Source organism: Pseudophryne corroboree, chromosome 2 (assembly GCF_028390025.1).
Source record: "Pseudophryne corroboree isolate aPseCor3 chromosome 2, aPseCor3.hap2, whole genome shotgun sequence".
NCBI lineage: Eukaryota > Metazoa > Chordata > Amphibia > Anura > Myobatrachidae > Pseudophryne > Pseudophryne corroboree.
This window is the reverse complement of record NC_086445.1, coordinates 871318843-871329148: the sequence shown is the minus strand read 5'-3', so window position 1 is coordinate 871329148 and position 10306 is coordinate 871318843.

The following is a 10306-nucleotide window of genomic DNA, read 5'->3' as shown; positions in this document are numbered from 1 at the left end:
CCGTATAATTCCAGTAATCTTGCCGTATAATTACAGTGATCCTGCTTTATAATTCCAGTAATCCTGCTGTATAATTCCAGTGATCCTGACGTATAATTCCAGTTATCCTGCCGTATAATTCCAGTGATCCTGCCGTATAATTCCAGTAATCCTGCCGTATAATTCCAGTAATCCTGCCATATAATTCTAGTGATTCTGCCATATAATTCCGTATAAATCCAGTCCAGTGGTGCTACCATATAAATTCAGTGGTGCTGTCCTGTGCTGTATATTATTTACTCTAAATAAAGGGGTTATTAATATTTAATCCAAATAGTTTTTACAGGGTTTGCCCTGTGTGGTATAGGGGTAAGCTCGCCTGCGCTGCATATTATTATAATAGCTTTAAATAAAAGGTTTTTTATTTTCCAAATTAATTTTACAGGTTTTGCCGTGTGTGTGTTTGGTTTAGGGGTACGCTATCCTGTGCCACCAATATTGTGCATGTATTACATCTGGGCAAATTCCAGCACATCCCATGTTGTTTGTGCCACACACTTGTGTTGCTTAGCTTAGTTATACAGCTACCTCATTGCACCTCTTTTTCTTCTTTGCATGATGTGCTGTTTGGGGCCTAGTTTTTTTAAGTGCCATTCTGTCTGCAACTGCAGTGCCACTCCTAGATGGGCCAGGTGTTTGTTCCACACACTTGTGTCGCTTAGCTTAGTCATCCAGCTACCTCATTGCACCTCTTTTTCTTCTTTGCATCATGTGCTGTTTGGGGCCTATTTTTTAAATCTGCCATCCTGTCTGCCACTGCAGTGCCACTCCTAGGTGGGCCAGGTGTTTGTGCCGCACACTTGTGTCACTTATCTTATCATACAGCCACCTCGTGCAACTTTTAGGCCAAAAAACAATATTGTGAGGTGTTCAGAATAGATTGGAAATGAGTGGAAATGAATGTTATTGAGTTTAATAATACAGTAGGATCAAAATTACCCCCAAAGTCTGTGATTTTAGCTGTTTTTATGTTTTTTTCAAAAATCATCCAGATCCAAAACCAAAACTAAAACACGAAAGGGTGGTTTTGGCAAAACCAAGCCAAAACCAAAACACGAGCGGGGAATTAGAACCAAAACACAAAACACAAAAAGTGCCCGCCGCACATCTCTACCAATAACCCATGGTAAATAAGTCATAATAAAATGTGAACATGTATAACTTCTACAGACGTCTGAAAAATCTCCTTCTGACCTGTTGTATTAGAAGACAGAAGCGGAAAAGTCATTGCTGGGCCCCTGAACAAGTGTACATATGGGCATGGCCGGATTAACAATGGGGCGGATGGAGCTGCAGCTCCAAGCCCCCCATTGAAAATAGGCCCACAGAGCTCCCTGCAGTGCAGGCAGTAGCCAGTGCTGACAGGGAAAAAAACATTTCCTGTCAGCACATACAGCAGCTCACTCACCTCCGGCTGCTCATTCACCTCCACCCCAAACTGGTCAGCCTGTGTCCTGACCGCTTCGTGTTGCAAGGGGGTGGGGCTTCGGTCGGGCAAGGGGGTGGAGCCACGGAAATAGTTCCGAGACAGCAGCCTCCTGTCAAGACCCATCCCCTCTTTCATGAGGCATGTTATTGTTGGAAAGCTGCAGCAGGAGTGGTATGCTGCAGCAAAAGCAATGATGTTTTGATGGGCTAGGGGACGTGGCTTCGGATGGGCATGGGGCAGAGCCTCGTAGATATCTCCGAGGCTCCGCCCCCAAACCCATCTGAAGCCCCGCCCCCTTGTCCATCAAAACGTAAATGTTTTTGCTGCAGCATGGCTTTCCTGCTGCAGCTTCCCAACAATAACATGCCTCATGAAAGAGTTGAAGGGTCTTGACAGGAGGCTACTGTCTTTTAGGAGAGCTGGGTCCCTGGATGTCAGAGCTGAGGGGGCATGCAAAACCATGTGAGTAGCAGCCCACACCAGGCCCTGTGGTCTCCTATGTAAGTGATGTCTATGTCCGTAAGTTTTGAAGGGGGGGGGGGATGTGTGTGTGTGTCTGTGTCGCTAAGTATGTAGTGTCAGTGTCAGTAGGTTTTGCGTTGTGTGTATGTGTGTCAGTAAGTAGTGTCAGTAAGTTTTGCATTGTGTCTGTGTCAGTAAGTTTTGCATTGTGTGTGTGTGAGTCTGTGTAAGTTTTGTGTTGTGTCGTGTGTGTGTTAGTCAGTCCTGCAAGTGTGGCGGTACGCTCTGGTACGGCGTACCATTAAGAATGTGTCTGCCAGTACGCCATACCCCCGCCACACTGTAAAACACCACCACCAAGCTCCTAGATCTTGCTCGGAGGCGCCGCCAGCACCTTCTTCCTTTTCCAGGAAAAGGACTGCTGGGAGCATGAAGGTGATGTCATCACCCTCCCGCACCTGGCAGACTGGCAGAGAAAAAGTGACGATGGGGTGCTGGGCCAGCGGTGTGTGGGTGGTATTCAGTATACCAGTTGTTGGGATCCCGGCGCACAGTATACCGGCGCCGGAATCCCGACAACCGGCATACCGACACCTTTTCTCCCTCTTGGGGGTCCACGAACCCCCTGGAGGGAGGATAGCGTTGCGCTTACGTGCGCCACTGTGCCCGCAAGGGGCTCATTTGCGCTCGCCCTGTTGTCGGGAAGCCGGCTGTCGGGATTCCGGCGCCGGTATGCTGGCTGCCGGAGACCCGGCAGCCGGCAACTCATACTACACCCCGGTGAGTAACTCTAATGGTCGGGACCCCTCCCCACAAGTACAATGAGGCGGCACTCCCAAGTTTTGCTGGTGCAGTAAGATTTATTAATCCAGAATCTTACCAAATAAATCTTACTGCACCAGCCATACTCGGGAGTGCTGCCTCATTGTACTCTATCCACAGCTTGAAAAACCGAAGGAGGGCACTGGAGCAAATATTCACATCATAACAGGATGAGTGCTGGGTACACAGCTAACATAATATTTTTTATTCTATAACAAGTGTCACATCCTGCTGTCCTTGTCTCTGTAGTCTGCAGGGACAGGGGGTGTCTGTGCCATGGATTCACATAATATATAACCACTCCACCTAGTGTCACATGGTCACATCCCTTAATGACATGTGACCACGCACACGGCGCGCAGGCACAGTACCACTGAGAAAAAAATTCTGTGTGTACCACTGGTGTTAGTAAGAAGTGTCTGTCAGTAAGTAGTGTTTGTGTCAGTTCATTTTGCATGGTGTCTGTGTCAGTAAGTTTTGTGTTGTGTGTGTGTCAGTGAGTAGTGTCTGTCAGTAGGCTTTGTGCTGTGTGTGTGTGTGTCAGTAAGTAGTGTCTGTCAGTAAGTGATGGGTGTCTGTGTCAGTAATACCCCTTTCACACCGCAAAAATAACCTGGTATAGACTAGGTATATTGCTGGGTCGACACGTTCCGATGTGTGTTGTGAAAGGGGTCATGGGCGAATTCTGGATTGCCTGACCCGGTAAATCAACCCGGGAATAAAGAAGGGTTATTCCCGGGTTAAATACCAGGTCCGGTGCAGTGTGAACAGATCACCCAGGTTGATGCAACCCGGGACCTGTTCACTGCATAGGGATGATCTCAACTCCCAGCGCCGCCTCCGCACCTGATGCCGACTCCATCTCCGCCCACAGATGGCAACCCGAACCGGCAAATTGCCGGGTCGGGTTGGCGGTGTGTAGGGTCAAATGCCGGGTCCCACCCAGGTATGCACCCATTTCCAATTCCCAGGTGGGACCCGGCATTGTGATGTGAGAGCAGTATAAGTATTGTGTTGTGTGTATGTCAGTAAGTAATGTCTGTGTCAGTAAGTTTATCTGTGTTGTGCGTGTGTGTCAGTCAGTAATATCTATCAGTAAGTGGTGTCTGTGTCGGTAAGTTTTGTGTTGTGAGTGTGTGTGTTAGTAAATAGTGTCTGTCAGTAAGTGGTGATTGTGTCAGTAAGCTTTGTGTTTGTGTGTGTGTGTGTGTGTGTGTCAGTAAGTGGTGACTGTGTCACTCACATGGCATAGGCCACCCCCCCTATTTAGACCACACACACACCACACTGATCACACCTCCACATCACTAGTCACACCACCGCAGCGCTTGTCACACCTCCTGCCGAGGCACACAATAGGCCCTTCCTAAATTTCAGCTCCAGGCCCATATGGACCTTAATCTGGCACTGCCTATGGGGCCCAGTGATACTGCTCTAGGCTCCTGAGATTTCCTCTGTCTATTACTAAGACATTCTTCCCATCACACTCCATCTATTACATACCTTATATAGCTCAGCAGCGATGGTGGGTGATGAGCAGAGTCTGTGTGGCCCGAATCCTGAGATATGAAAAATTCAAATAAATTGGATCCTGAAGAGTCAGGAAGCCGGTTATAGATGGTATAAATACAATAAGAAAATTAATTTCCATGGAAGAAATCAGGGATATAATCAGCAGATAACGCTCTGGTAATTGTAATTGTTTTACCAACACAACTAACTCAGACCAGTGTCTCTGAGAAGACTGAGCACCTGCATCAGCAGTGACTCTATAGAATCATACCGCATCACACAACCCTAGTGTCAGAGCCTTTGTGATGTCATCCACATCATGTCACATGGTCTGTACTGAGTATGGCTCCTGTTTCCTCTGTATGGAGAGGGAAATATACAGAGTTTATAGGTCCCACCTAGTTTAGATTTATTTCTCTATATGACTTCTATAAAACATGTAGGAAATATGAATAATTTATATGGTACAGAGAACATGATGTAAATAATCCTGTTTATCATAGTGATTTTAAGCTTTCAAAAAGCATCTTTCATAGATTTCCAAATGAAAAACAGGTAGAAATAATGCCACAGGCTTGATCTGCCTGCACCAGGTCCTAAACTGCCCCAGCAGCCATTTCTAACATGGGCACACACCTCTTCTATCACGCTACATGATACATGTCTGATTGTCCCATACTAATGCGGACTGTATGTAGTTATACACAGGGGTTAAAGTAAGGAGGAACGTGGTGGAACTGAATTCCACCACCTGTAATGGTAGGTGGAACTAGTTCCACCTTCTCCATGGCTCTGCACAGTAACTCCAAAAGCCCACACCACCACCCTTGTCAATAAATGATGCAGGCAGCGCTAGTGTCACTGGCGAGCTGCTGCTACCTCCCCCTTCCACAGGTCCTGGCAGCTACATGGTTCTCTCCCTGCGGCCCGCCCCTCCTGGTACTTACATAAGCTGTGTCTGTAGGATGGCATTCATTCCCTCCTCAGGTCCCAGTGGCTTCCTTTTCTGGCACGATGTATGTGATGCCATGTCATCATCGTTGCTAAAATTAAGGGCCACTAAGAGGAGCAGGCTCTGTGCAGGCTGAAGACAAGAGGGGTCTGGAGGGACATAAAGAGGCGGGGAATCTGCTGGAGGGACACAGAACATTGATCTGCTGAAGGGACACGGGCAGGGAGCTGCTGGAGTGACAGAGGCAGAGAGGTGTATAAGGGGCACTGCTGTGGGCATTATGTGTATAAGCACCACTACTGTGGGCATTATGTGTAATGGACACTACTATTGTGGGCATTATGTGTAAGGGCAGGGCCAGATTAAAGTCTGTGGGGGCCCTGGACAACAAACTTGTGGGGGCCCTTATCAATAATATATATATATATATACACATACATACAAATACAGAGCCGGATTGAGGTCTGTGGGAGCCCCTGTGCAACAAACATGTTGGGACCCCTATTAATTAAATGATCAAAGTAATATGCTATATTACTATATACAGTGCCTTGCTAAAGTATTCACCCCCCTTTGCATTTTTCATGTTTTGTTACCTCACAACCTGGAATTAAAATGGATTGTTTGAAGGTTTGCATCATTTCATTCACAGAACATGTCTACAAATTTGAAGATTTTTTTTATTTTTTTATTGTGAAGCAAACAAATAGGACAAAATAACAGAAAACTTCAGTGTGCATAACTATTCACCCCCCTAAAGTCAGTACTTTGTAGACTCACCTTTTGCGGCAATTACAGGTGCAAGTCGCTTTGGATAAGTCTCTATGAGCTTGCCACATCTTGCCACTGGGATTTTTGCCCATTCCTCTAGGCAAAACTGCTCCAGCTTGTTCATGTTGGATGGTTTCCGCTTGTGAACAGCAATCTTCAAGTCTGACCACAGAGTCTCAATTGGATTGAGATCTGGCCTTTGACAGGCCATTCCAACACATTTAAAAGGTTCCCCTTAAACCACTCGAGTGTTGCTTTAGCAGTATGCTTCGGGTCATTGTCCTGCTGGAAGGTGAACATCCATCCCAGTCTCAAATCGCAGGCAGACTGAAACAGGTTTGCTACAGTATCTTGTCTCCCCCTAGTAGTAGGGGGCCCCTACCCAGGTTTACATTTGTTGTATGTCAGTACAGTGTATATTTTATAGAGATGAGCGCCTGAAATTTTTCGGGTTTTGTGTTTTGGTTTTGGGTTCGGTTCCGCGGCCGTGTTTTGGGTTCGAACGCGTTTTGGCAAAACCTCACCGAATTTCTTTTGTCGGATTCGGGTGTGTTTTGGATTCGGGTGTTTTTTTCAAAAAACACTAAAAAACAGCTTAAATCATAGAATTTGGGGGTCATTTTGATCCCAAAGTATTATTAACCTCAAAAACCATAATTTACACTCATTTTCAGTCTATTCTGAATACCTCACACCTCACAATATTATTTTTAGTCCTAAAATTTGCACCGAGGTCGCTGTGTGAGTAAGATAAGCGACCCTAGTGGCCGACACAAACACCGGGCCCATCTAGGAGTGGCACTGCAGTGTCACGCAGGATGTCCCTTCCAAAAAACCCTCCCCAAACAGCACATGACGCAAAGAAAAAAAGAGGCGCAATGAGGTAGCTGTGTGAGTAAGATTAGCGACCCTAGTGGCCGACACAAACACCGGGCCCATCTAGGAGTGGCACTGCAGTGTCACGCAGGATGTCCCTTCCAAAAAACCCTCCCCAATCAGCACATGATGCAAAGAAAAAGAAAAGAAAAAAGAGGTGCAAGATGGAATTGTCCTTGGGCCCTCCCACCCACCCTTATGTTGTATAAACAAAACAGGACATGCACACTTTAACCAACCCATCATTTCAGTGACAGGGTCTGCCACACGACTGTGACTGATATGACGGGTTGGTTTGGACCCCCCCCAAAAAAGAAGCAATTAATCTCTCCTTGCACAAACTGGCTCTACAGAGGCAAGATGTCCACCTCATCTTCACCCTCCGATATATCACCGTGTACATCCCCCTCCTCACAGATTATCAATTCGTCCCCACTGGAATCCACCATCTCAGCTCCCTGTGTACTTTGTGGAGGCAATTGCTGTTGGTCAATGTCTCCGCGGAGGAATTGATTATAATTCATTTTAATGAACATCATCTTCTCCACATTTTCTGGATGTAACCTCGTACGCCGATTGCTGACAAGGTGAGCGGCGGCACTAAACACTCTTTCGGAGTACACACTTGTGGGAGGGCAACTTAGGTAGAATAAAGCCAGTTTGTGCAAGGGCCTCCAAATTGCCTCTTTTTCCTGCCAGTATAAGTACGGACTGTGTGACGTGCCTACTTGGATGCGGTCACTCATATAATCCTCCACCATTCTATCAATGTTGAGAGAATCATATGCAGTGACAGTAGACGACATGTCCGTAATCGTTGTCAGGTCCTTCAGTCCGGACCAGATGTCAGCATCAGCAGTCGCTCCAGACTGCCCTGCATCACCGCCAGCGGGTGGGCTCGGAATTCTGAGCCTTTTCCTCGCACCCCCAGTTGCGGGAGAATGTGAAGGAGGAGATGTTGACAGGTCGCGTTCCGCTTGACTTGACAATTTTGTCACCAGCAGGTCTTTCAACCCCAGCAGACCTGTGTCTGCCGGAAAGAGAGATCCAAGGTAGGCTTTAAATCTAGGATCGAGCACGGTGGCCAAAATGTAGTGCTCTGATTTCAACAGATTGACCACCCGTGAATCCTTGTTAAGCGAATTAAGGGCTGCATCCACAAGTCCCACATGCCTAGCGGAATCGCTCCCTTTTAGCTCCTTCTTCAATGCCTCCAGCTTCTTCTGCAAAAGCCTGATGAGGGGAATGACCTGACTCAGGCTGGCAGTGTCTGAACTGACTTCACGTGTGGCAAGTTCAAAGGGCATCAGAACCTTGCACAACGTTGAAATCATTCTCCACTGCACTTGAGACAGGTGCATTCCACCTACTATATCGTGCTCAATTGTATAGGCTTGAATGGCCTTTTGCTGCTCCTCCAACCTCTGAAGCATATAGAGGGTTGAATTCCACCTCGTTACCACTTCTTGCTTCAGATGATGGCAGGGCAGGTTCAGTAGTTTTTGGTGGTGCTCCAGTCTTCTGTACGTGGTGCCTGTACGCCGAAAGTGTCCCGCAATTTTTCTGGCCACCGACAGCATCTCTTGCACGCCCCTGTCGTTTTTTAAAAAATTCTGCACCACCAAATTCAAGGTATGTGCAAAACATGGGACGTGCTGGAATTTGCCCATATTTAATGCACACACAATATTGCTGGCGTTGTCCGATGCCACAAATCCACAGGAGAGTCCAATTGGGGTAAGCCATTCCGCGATGATCTTCCTCAGTTGCCGTAAGAGGTTTTCAGCTGTGTGCGTATTCTGGAAAGCGGTGATACAAAGCGTAGCCTGCCTAGGAAAGAGTTGGCGTTTGCGAGATGCTGCTACTGGTGCCGCCGCTGCTGTTCTTGCGGCGGGAGTCCATACATCTACCCAGTGGGCTGTCACAGTCATATAGTCCTGACCCTGCCCTGCTCCACTTGTCCACATGTCCGTGGTTAAGTGGACATTGGGTACAACTGCATTTTTTAGGACACTGGTGAGTCTTTTTCTGACGTCCGTGTACATTCTCGGTATCGCCTGCCTAGAGAAGTGGAACCTAGATGGTATTTGGTAACGGGGGCACACTGCCTCAATAAATTGTCTAGTTCCCTGTGAACTAACGGCGGATACCGGACGCACGTCTAACACCAACATAGTTGTCAAGGACTCAGTTATCCGCTTTGCAGTAGGATGACTGCTGTGATATTTCATCTTCCTCGCAAAGGACTGTTGAACAGTCAATTGCTTACTGGAAGTAGTACAAGTGGGCTTACGACTTCCCCTCTGGGATGACCATCGACTCCCAGCGGCAACAACAGCAGCGCCAGCAGCAGTAGGCGTTACACGCAAGGATGCATCGGAGGAATCCCAGGCAGGAGAGGACTCGTCAGAATTGCCAGTGACATGGCCTGCAGGACTATTGGCATTCCTGGGGAAGGAGGAAATTGACACTGAGGGAGTTGGTGGGGTGGTTTGCGTGAGCTTGGTTACAAGAGGAAGGGATTTACTGGTCAGTGGACTGCTTCCGCTGTCACCCAAAGTTTTTGAACTTGTCACTGACTTATTATGAATGCGCTGCAGGTGACGTATAAGGGAGGATGTTCCGAGGTGGTTAACGTCCTTACCCCTACTTATTACAGCTTGACAAAGGGAACACACGGCTTGACACCTGTTGTCCGCATTTCTGGTGAAATACCTCCACACCGAAGAGCTGATTTTTTTGGTATTTTCACCTGGCATGTCAACGGCCATATTCCTCCCACGGACAACAGGTGTCTCCCCGGGTGCCTGACTTAAACAAACCACCTCACCATCAGAATCCTCCTGGTCAATTTCCTCCCCAGCGCCAGCAACACCCATATCCTCCTCATCCTGGTGTACTTCAACACTGACATCTTCAATCTGACTATCAGGAACTGGACTGCGGGTGCTCCTTCCAGCACTTGCAGGGGGCGTGCAAATGGTGGAAGGCGCATGCTCTTCACGTCCAGTGTTGGGAAGGTCAGGCATCGCAACCGACACAATTGGACTCTCCTTGTGGATTTGGGATTTCGAAGAATGCACAGTTCTTTGCTGTGCTGCTTTTGCCAGCTTGAGTCTTTTCATTTTTCTAGCGAGAGGCTGAGTGCTTCCATCCTCATGTGAAGCTGAACCACTAGCCATGAACATAGGCCAGGGCCTCAGCCGTTCCTTGCCACTCCGTGTGGTAAATGGCATATTGGCAAGTTTACGCTTCTCCTCCGACAATTTTATTTTAGGTTTTGGAGTCCTTTTTTTACTGATATTTGGTGTTTTGGATTTGACATGCTCTGTACTATGACATTGGGCATCGGCCTTGGCAGACGACGTTGCTGGCATTTCATCGTCTCGGCCATGACTAGTGGCAGCAGCTTCAGCACGAGGTGGAAGTGGATCTTGATCTTT